General features: G+C 47.9%; 1 protein-coding gene across 2 annotated transcripts in view; it reads left to right on the top strand.

Annotated features, from left to right (window-relative positions):
* The first annotated feature begins 3430 nt into the window (after positions 1-3430).
* The window catches only part of LOC144807767 (interleukin-12 receptor subunit beta-2-like), a 762710-nt gene continuing 756229 nt past the window's right edge, over positions 3431-9911 (top strand). For both annotated transcript variants that reach the window (XM_078673425.1, XM_078673424.1), the window contains exon 1: positions 3431-3557. The gene's annotated coding sequence lies outside the window, so the exon portion shown is untranslated. The remainder of the gene's footprint in view (positions 3558-9911) is intronic.

The following is a 9911-nucleotide window of genomic DNA, read 5'->3' as shown; positions in this document are numbered from 1 at the left end:
CTTTGAAGTCTCCCCACTTCAAAGACGCCACTGGGTGTAAAAGCGGAACCTCATACAGCAACACTTAAGTACACTTCTGTACCTGTGGATACTCTGCCAAGAAGAAGGACTGCAGCACTGCTGAATGGCATGCTACTCTGCTGGACTCCTGCTTTGCTGTGCTGACATTTTGCCTGCTGCCTTCTTGTCTTTGTGAGAAGCACTGGACCTGCATCACTTGAATCCAGACCCTGAGTGACTCTAAGGACTGGTTGGCTGGCCTCCTGATCTGATGTCTCTGGGACTTAAAAGACTTCCAACCACTCTGCCTTCTGTTAGTCTGCCCTGCTAAATGGTGCCACCCAAGTCCTGGACCTTTGGAAGTGGCTCAGAGGTGATTGCTTCAGCAGAAATTACACATACTCTTTCAATTTGACGGATCGCTGCTGCTGTACGGGTTGGAACTGGCACTTGGCCTCTGTTGCGTGGATCAGAACCGACATATCACCTCTGCAGCATGGATCGACACTGACACATCACTGATGCTGCATGGATTGGACATGACGCATAACCTTCGCAACCACCACTGCACGATGCTCATCCCAGTATTGCATCTTCGTCAACGGCAGGATCAACGATGATGCCGAACCTCCACAGCGCCGCACCCTGCTCATAGGAGCTGATGCATCGCTGCTGCTGTGCAGATCAGGAGTAGTGCATTGCTGCTGCTGCGTGGATGGGCACCTGGGCATTGCCCAGTCTGCACTTCGTACCTTCAACATTTACACAATCAGGATTAAAGTGCTTTGGCTCAGTGGGCCAACCTTGGTCCTCGTAGACGCCTGTGCTCCATTGCGGTCAGGCTGAACTCTTGGGTTTGTCCTGGTCCTGTGCTACCAGATATCCCAAGTAAGTGCTTATGGCTTCTAAGCGCAATCTAACAGTTTATTGTTTAAAAATCAACATCACAAGATCTACTTATTGGATTGTTGTAGTCTTGGTCTTGTTTTATTTACTAAAAAAGTCTCTATTCTTAATTGGTGTGGGATCTTTTTGAATGGTGCTTTCACTGTTTTTGCTGTTTGAAGTATTGCACAAATACTTTACACATTGCCTTCAAGTTAAGCCTGACTGCTCTGTGCCAAGCTACCAGAGGGTGAGTACAGGTTAATTTGGGGATTGCTGGTGCCTTACCCTGACTAGGAATGTGGGTACTGCTTGATCAGAGCTCATACCCAGTCAATTAGGAACCACATTTCTAACACATACATACATACATAAATAGTTAGTGCTTAAATAATTAAAAAAATCAATAAATAACTTGCCTTATAGTTCTGCATTGTAAAGTACCTAGAAAAGGTCTGTGTGGTACTTACCTGCATGGTAAAGTGTGTACAAAAAAGGTATCACGTGGTAAAAACTGTGTGGTAAAGGTACCATACTGCAACATTAGATCAGGGATGGCTATACCTAGGCCAGCATATACTTTGGTGGTCATTGACTCTAGGTAGAAGTTCCAGACAGCTGCATTGTTTATTACGGAAGAGACATAATGCCAGGCTCACACTTAAAAGTGCACACACATTTATGCAAGTGAGGTTCTAAATTGTCTTTGCTCTGAATGCAGACCCTGCTCTCCTCAGCTACTGGGCTGTTCATGCACTGAACTCACACATTTTCACTCAGCTTCTGCAGCCCCACGCTTCAGAGGGCCCTCACTGGCTACTGCTTTGGCCACTGCCTCTACTATTCGTTCCTAGGCTAATGTTCAGGGGCAGCTCCTCCGCTAAGGCAGAGGAGCCTCCTTCCACTGCCTTTATGCAGCAAAAGAAAGGAAAAAATAAAATGATAATAACATAATGCAGGGGCGTAGCTAGAGCTTCTGGCGCCCGGGGCTAACCCTCAGATTGCCGACCATGGCAGGTAGGGGGGGGGGTGGGGGTGCTGGGGAAAAAGGACAGCGAGCACTTGAAATAGGTGATGCAAAAATATATGCTGCATTCAAGGTGTTGCTCTGGAAGGACCATTGAAAATGTTCTACTTAACATGAATGCTATTTGCTGCCTCCGCTTCTTACATATTACAAATGGGCCTATGTAGTGGCAATTTTTTGCCTCAACCCTTAACTTGGTAAATGTAGCCTGTGTGTTCCTCCTACTGCGGGTCCGGAAAGAGAATCCCCGTGAAAGCTGTGCCGAAGTAACCCGCTCGCGAGCGGGGCCATAACAAGGAGTAGGGAAAGCAGCCCTATGGCGCGTGTGACGCGTCACTCACTAGTGCGTTTTCGGCGCGGGGGCTGGCCAAAAACTATGCCCAGGGCCGTCATTGGTAGCGCTTTCGCGCTACAAGATTGGCGGCCCTGGGACCCACAGCTACGCCAGTGACATAATGCTATTATCATTTTAATTTTGTCCTCCTGCTGCGGCAGCTGGCGTGAGGGTGCGGGCGAGGCTGCAGAGCAGGCGAGGAAGGTACAGCCCTCCTAAGTGTGCAATGACTGTTTGGTCAACCCTCTCAGGCTGACTAAACAGTAATGCGCACTTCCCCTGTTCCCCGTGCAGGCTTCATTACAGCATGCATGGAGAACATGCCCATCCCTCTAGCCTCTGTCTGAGCGCTGTGTAACAGCACTCAGGCCAATCACAACGCTGCATTGCAGGGTTGGGATTGGCTGTGGGTAGCGTGGGAGCCCTGGTGCTTCCTGTTTCCCCAAGGAAGGAAGAGAACGCAGGAGATAAGTGTTTTTTTTTACCCGATACTCCCGTGCCCCCACCCGCCCCTTACTCTGCTACCCGCCCCACTGCGGGTGAGAGGTAGCAGCCGCTACTGCTATTGTTCACCCACAATGTGACTTTTTAGAGAAAGGGTTACAACATAGTCATGCTCCTTATGACTTTGCTTGATTGTGAGTGGAAAGGATGGTCATGTAGAAGACCCAGTAGGCTGACAAACTGTATGTTTGAGTGTTATTTTGAGGCTATTGCATTGGTTTTGGATGACTGCCACTCCGAGAGTCATTGATAGGCACAGACCCTTTGAAATAGATAGAGGGATTGGCTTTACCTCTGAGAGTTTCTTCTAGGGTGCTGGGGAGCTACCAGTAGCTTCCGAACTACTCGTTGGAGACCCCTACGCTAAAGTAAACCCTAAAACGTAGAAAACAAACCGAGGAATAACAGCCATGGAAAAACATTTTTTAAATAAAAATGCATAAAAACAGTACAATGTGTCTCAATAACGAAAACTTTCATGAAATAAATATGCTTTTAGACTTGATACATATGATTGTCTGCCAATTGTTTTCAAGTGCACATATTCATTAACTTAGGTTGTTCCTTTTGTGAGTCATTTGCATACATGAAGATTGAGGTTGCAGCGTTCTCATTCTTTTTTCCTGAGCCTCAGAGTCTCCGTATGTGGGTCACGCATTCGCTGACTGGTTTCCTTTATTATCAGAGTGGCGAGCAGCGCGGCTCACTGCATGGTCTGCCACCGCGGGAGGGAAGACTGTTCATGCAGCCGCCAGTGAAACGTGTGGGCGCAGAGCTGGAGGTGAAAGTGTCCTGAGACAGTAGCAGGTAAACGACGCGTTCAGAGCTCTGTCTGATAATGATTTAAAATGCATGATTTACATCGGTTCATTTGTGAACCTTTTTTTCTGGCGATCTCTTTTTTTTAAACACGTGTTCTATTTATTTCCCTCTGGAATTGTACTACTCTTAAGGTGTAGATTAGAAAAATCAACATAATTAAAGTTAAAGTTGCAAATAATATATTTATTTTAATATTTACATTTATTTTAATTTTAAAATTGTATCACATATTTACACAATCTTAGATTTAATATTGAAATAAGCGACATATAGGAGTTGTGGGTTGTTTCTACATGATGGAGGGGCTAAGCTACCATTGGTGCAGCAGGTGCAGTTGCACCGTAGCACAGATCGCTGACGGGCCCATTGAACCCTGATAATTGTTGTATTTGAATACCCCAACAGCAGTCACCGGGACCATTTTCCTTGCACCAGGGACCATGGCATTCAAACTACGCTACTGACATGATGTATGGAATCCAAACATTCACTTGTTTGCGTTTTTGCAAAATTGATAGCTGAATCTTTCTCTCCTGTTGAATCAAGAGCTGCATCTGTTCTTGGTAAAAAAAAAAGGCTTCTCATTGTAGAGACACTGTAGTCTGATAGTGGCAAAAGGTGCAACTTACATCTGAGCTTATGAGGGCAAAAGTCGAGTATACACATGACTAGACACTAGTAGACAGTGTCTACCCACTCTTTTCACATGGTGTTCGCCGTCTACCCTGCCAAGAAGTTGGTTCCCACAGAAATATGCTAACCGCGGCCTGGTGTAGCTATCAGACACCGAGAGCACTTTACATTACAAGCACACATTATACATTGACAATAAATCATTTGTGTATAAATCAATGTCCAGGATGTGTTACAGAAGGCCGTGAGTTTTACAAGGTGTAGGAGTTACATGCCCTTTATAGCTCACTGTGCTATATTAGTAGGATTGCAAGGTATGAACTGCAAGCAACAAACGGTATCCATGTGTTAAAAGCTGTAACCCACTTACTCATTTCCATAAAATAAAAATCTGTCATCTGCGAGTTACTTATTGTGCTTTGCAGGAGACATATTAATCCTCTATGTTACTTTGATTGAAAACTGGGAATAGAAACAAACTAAATCTCTCCAGCAAATGTGTTAACCTACAGAGTTATCTTACCGTTATTATTTGAGAAGTGTGGCTCACTGGTTAGAAGCGGCAGACCCTGAAGCAGAGGTTGGCCTGGGACCAGGGTTCAATTCCCGACGCGGCAGGGTCTTGGGTCAATGTCTGCGGACTCGATAATTCTCGCTTAGGTGCCTATGCTAACCATGGTGTAGCATCGTGCTACAATAACTACAGACACACGTGGCTGTTATAACTGGAGCTTTATTACGTGCTTGTTACTCCTGCCCTGTCCCTATCCTAACTAACTATATCCTGCGTCCACTCCTCCTCTTCCTCTCGCCCCCTAGCTCCTCCCACTCCCACCTACTAGTGTGCTAACTTCATAACATCTCCCCCCTTTGTAACGAAACAAACAGAGCATACTGACTTCTTAGTCCATCTCCTCGATCAGTCTCTTGGGTGGACGTATGTCACGATGAGGTCGTGGCGACCTGGCCCTCAGACCATCAGTACTCAATGTCTCAGTGATCGGAGCAATGTTCTCTTGACCAGTTGGCTGTGGTTCTTCAACTCTGGGATTGTTTATGTCATTCATCATGGTTCTCGAGGTGTCTGTTGGCAGTTTCTTGAAGTGCGAGATGTTTCTCGTAACTCGCCGCTGCTCGGACTCCGCAGTTACCATAGTCCCTTTTCTTCTGGTGACCACCAACGGTTCATCCTTGAATGGACAGTCAGTCTTTTTCTGCGTCTCTTGCTTGACGATAACATTGTCCCCTTCATTTAATGATAATGACCGTGCTCTCCTCCGGTTGTCGGCATAGGCCTTCATTTTTCTTTTGTTGCGGTCATCAGTGGCTCTCATTTCCCACGAGTCCTTCTCAGATGATGATGCTTCCAGGGCTCCATCCCACGTGGGAATACGATTCCTCATGGGACGTCCCAGCATGAGAGTCGCCGGGCATTGGCCAGTCGTAGCATGAGGAGTTGTACGATAAGCTCGAAGGACTTCATTGAGTGCTGTTTGTAAGTCTCTTCCTTCCACGGTAGCATGTTGGAAGGTCTTTTTGAGGGTGGCCATGAACCTCTCAATTGTCCCATTCGCCTGTGGCCAGAGAGGCGTGATCCTGCGGTGATGAAAGTCTAGGTGCTTCGCAAAAGCAGCAAAGTCATTTCCGTTGAAAGGAGGTCCGTTGTCTGATTTAACGATCTTGGGAACTCCCCACGTTGCAAAGACTTCATCAAGGACTTTGAGAGTACTGGCAGTGTTCGTGGATGACACAAAACAGGCAATGGGGTACCTGGAATACTCATCAATGATGGCCAGCACATATTTGCCCGATGACAGGGGTCCATAAAAGTCTATGGCGATTTCTTGCCACACACCACTGGGCAGGCTGGTCATGTGTAAAGGAGCTGGAGGATCGCCCTTGCTGGTGAGTTGGCAGAGATGGCAATCTTTCAAGGTGGCTTCCACTAGTTGATCAAGGAACGGAAACCACACTCGTTCCCTTAGTGCTCGTTTGGTCGACACTATTCCTCGATGTCCTTCATGTGCAAGAGCAACCACTCCTTGTCTCAGTTGAGTAGGAATTACAATCCTCTGATCACGCAACAATATGCCATCAGTCGTGACGGAAAGCTCACCACTCACATGCCGGAAGGCTTGTAGTTCACGTTGAGTCAAGGAATCAGCTTTATCGTCCTGAGGATCATGCCTCCATCTATTGTTGCGGATTTTGTGAAGGACTCTCTGCAAAATGACATCCTGTGCTGTCATCTCCCGAATAGTTTCCATAGGGATAGCTGGAGGAAGAGCTTGATCCGTTACAAAATGAATGTACTCTTCCGCAATGGAGGATCTGGAAGCTGATGATGGGAGAGGATGCCGGGACATGTAGTCCGCTGGATTTTCAGACTTCCCTGGTTTGTGAAGTATAGTGAAGGTATATTCTTGTAACCGTAGGCCCCACCTTTCGATCCTCGGGGGCATCTTGGATCTTGGATTTCCATAGATGGTGATGAGAGCTTGATGATCTGTAATTAGAGTGAAATGTTTTCCGTAAATAAAGACATGAAAATGTTCACATGCCCATACCACGGCTAGGCTTTCCTTTTCGGGTTGGGAGTAGGCTCGTTCCGGCTCAGTCAGACTACGACTCGCGTAGGCAATGATGCGGCGTTGATCTGAGTCATTTTCATATTGTGCCAGGATCGCTCCCAGACCCACCGGACTTGCATCTACGGTTATTTCAGTTTTTCGCTTTGGGTTGAAATAGGACAAGTGATTCACCGATTCCACCGCCTTCTTGATTTCCTTGAATGCCTGCTCACATTGGGGAGTCCATTCAAACGGCTGACCCTGCTTGGTTAGCATGCGGAGGGGGTGGCTGATCGTAGCGTAATCCTTAATGTAGCGAGCACAATAACTGGCCATTCCCAGGAATGATCTGAGGTCGCTGACATCTCGGGGACTCTTGGTGTTGTTTAAAGTCATGATTTTGTCAGGATCAGGTTTCATGCCAGCACCAGAAAAGATGTGACCGAAAAACTTCAGCGTGGCCTGGTGAAACTCGCATTTCTCTTTGTTCAAAGTCAAGTTGGCTGCCAATAAGGCATGGCAGACACGATTGAGCGCAATGTCGTGTTCTCTGACGTCAGAACCATAGACAAGGATGTCATCGCTATAGTTGAGCGTGTTTGGAATATTTTGAATGACTTGCCGGATCATTTCCTGAAATATCTCGGCCGCCGAGGACACACCGAAGCTCAGTCTTTTATATCTAAACAACCCCAGGTGAGTTGCAAAAGTAGTGATATATCTAGACCCTGCTTCCAATTCCAGTTGATGGTAACCTTTATTCAAATCCAATTTGGAAAACACAGTGGCTCCGTTAAGTGCTGCGATCATGTCGCTCAAGTGTGGCCCCGGGTGCCGCTCTCGTTCTATCGCAGTGTTGGGCAAGCGCATGTCCACACAGAGTCTGACTTTGTTGGCCGTGCCCTTTTTGGGAACGATGACGACCGGCGAAACCCATGGGGTCGGGCCATCAGTGCGTTCAATGATGTCCGCAGCCAACAAATCTTGGAGTTCTTCCTCAACAGCGGCCTGTAGGTGAAATGGTACCCGCCGAGGGTGTTGGGCGACAGGCCTGACTTGTTCGTTGATGTGCAGTCGCACTTGACAGTCTTTCAATTTGCCCAGACCTTGAAACAACCTGGGAAACAGGCGAGTCACGTCTCGGATGTCGCTAACTTTGAAGAGAATTTCCACCAGGTGGAGTCGTTCAGCAGTTGGTAGGCTCAAAAGACAGTCTGCTTCAGGGCCCTTGATAACATGGATGACTGCTGAAATAGTTGTGTTGTCGTGTGTAAGCGTCGTTGAGAATTTCCCTAGGCAGGGAAGTGGCTTCTTAGCCATCCACGTGAAAACTCTCACAGGTGCAAATGTCAGGGGAGGTCGTGGACTCATCCTTTCATATTCAGTAACTGGAATGTAATTTAAGGAGGCACCAGAGTCTAGTACAAACTTTGAGTCGTGATTTCCAACTTTGATGTCCAGCCGAGGGTATCTCTTAAGCTGGTCCGGGTCTGCTGCCAGATTCAGGTATTCAATGGTGTAAACAGAGTCTCGGGACGAAGGTCTGGATTCTCTGGATGGTGACCTCCTCTCCCACCGAGACCGACGTGACTCTCTGCTGGAATGTGACGATTCAGGGGACCGCTCCTTCTGATCTTGGACAGCTCGCGCATGGTGTCTTCGAGTGTCGGACCGCGACACTCTTGGAGCTCTGCTTCGTGTGTCAGATCGTGTAGTACCTGAGTGGCCACTTCGCTTCTCTTTGTTGTAATCCCCGCACATTGCTTCGAAGTGGTTAGTGCGACCACACTTTCGACATCTCTGGCCCATGGCCGGGCAGCTGTCCACATGAGGGTAATCATACCCACATCGGTAGCACTTTCTCACTCTTTCCTGTCGTCTCTCCTTCCTCCATGGTTCTCGACGTTGATAGCCTGATTGCTCTTGACGGGAGGATGTGTGCGACCTCCATTGTTTGTCTCTGGAGCTTCTTCGACTGTCACTCCTGGCGTGTACGCGTCGCGCCTGTTCATGACTCCCTTTGTGTTCCGTTTCCATGACGGCGGCGTACTTCTCCGCCTGATCATAAGCTCGTGTCATCTCCTCTATTTCATCCAATCCATGCGGTTTCCTCAGTAGTCGTCTCCTTAGTTGATCCGAATGACATCCGTCTATTATTTGGGATTTGATGGCAGCGTCAGTAGAGAAAGAATCAAATTCACAGTACTTGGCTAGTCTCCGCAGACGCACCATGAAGGCACTCATGGGCTCATCCTTCCCTTGCCTGGCGGAGTGAAATGTGTGTCGTTCATAGTCTACATTTCTCTTGTGAAGAAACTTCTTGTTCAGGACCTCACACGCTTTAACATAAGTATCTACGTTGGCAGCGGGCAGGTCTTTGAGTATCTTGACTATCTCTCGCCCCGCCAGGTTGCGCAGAGCAATCAGTTTCTTTTTCTCATCAGTGATGTCCGAACCTTCAATATAGTCTTCAAACTCTTCCAGCCACTCTTGCCATTTGGGGCCCATGCTCCCTTCCGTTGTTACCTTGATAGGAGCGGGTGCTCGCAAAAGCGATCCACTAGGTGGAAGTGGAGCATCTTCGTCGGACATTCTGCAGCGATCTCACTTGTCTTTGCCAGTGCTTATTTATTTTCCACTGTTTGTTCCTTTCAGTCGCCAATGCTTGTTTGCTTTGCCACCGCTTGTTGCTTTCAGTCACCAATGCTTGTTTATTTTGCCAATGCTTGTTTCTTGTAGTCGCCAATGCTTGTTTACTTTGCCAATGCTTGTTTCTTGTAGTCGCCAATGCTTGTTTGCTTTACCAATGCTTGTCTTCTCCCAGCGCCTGACTTCAAGATGGCCGCCGTTGCCTTGCACAGGGTTGTCCTTACTAGGCGCCTGACTTCAAAATGGCCGCCGTCCTTGCAGGCACACACGAGGCTGGCTCTCCAGGCTCATTCACTCGGGGGCACTCAGAACTCACCGGCGGTCGGCTTCTGGGGCAGTCCACGCCAGGATTCACTCCTCCTTGGCCACCACGGACATCAGGTGAGATCGGGGTGGGCTCCCGGCTCGCCTCCACAGTTCCTGCTCTTCTTCGCCGAAGACCTCCCAAACCTCACGCATCGGGCGTGAGGTTTTTCCAATGCCCGAT

This window comes from Lissotriton helveticus, chromosome 1_2 (genome assembly GCF_964261635.1).
Source record: "Lissotriton helveticus chromosome 1_2, aLisHel1.1, whole genome shotgun sequence".
NCBI classification, from domain to species: domain Eukaryota; kingdom Metazoa; phylum Chordata; class Amphibia; order Caudata; family Salamandridae; genus Lissotriton; species Lissotriton helveticus.
The sequence above is the reverse complement of the archived record's forward strand: the minus strand, read 5'-3'. Positions and strand labels throughout refer to the sequence as shown.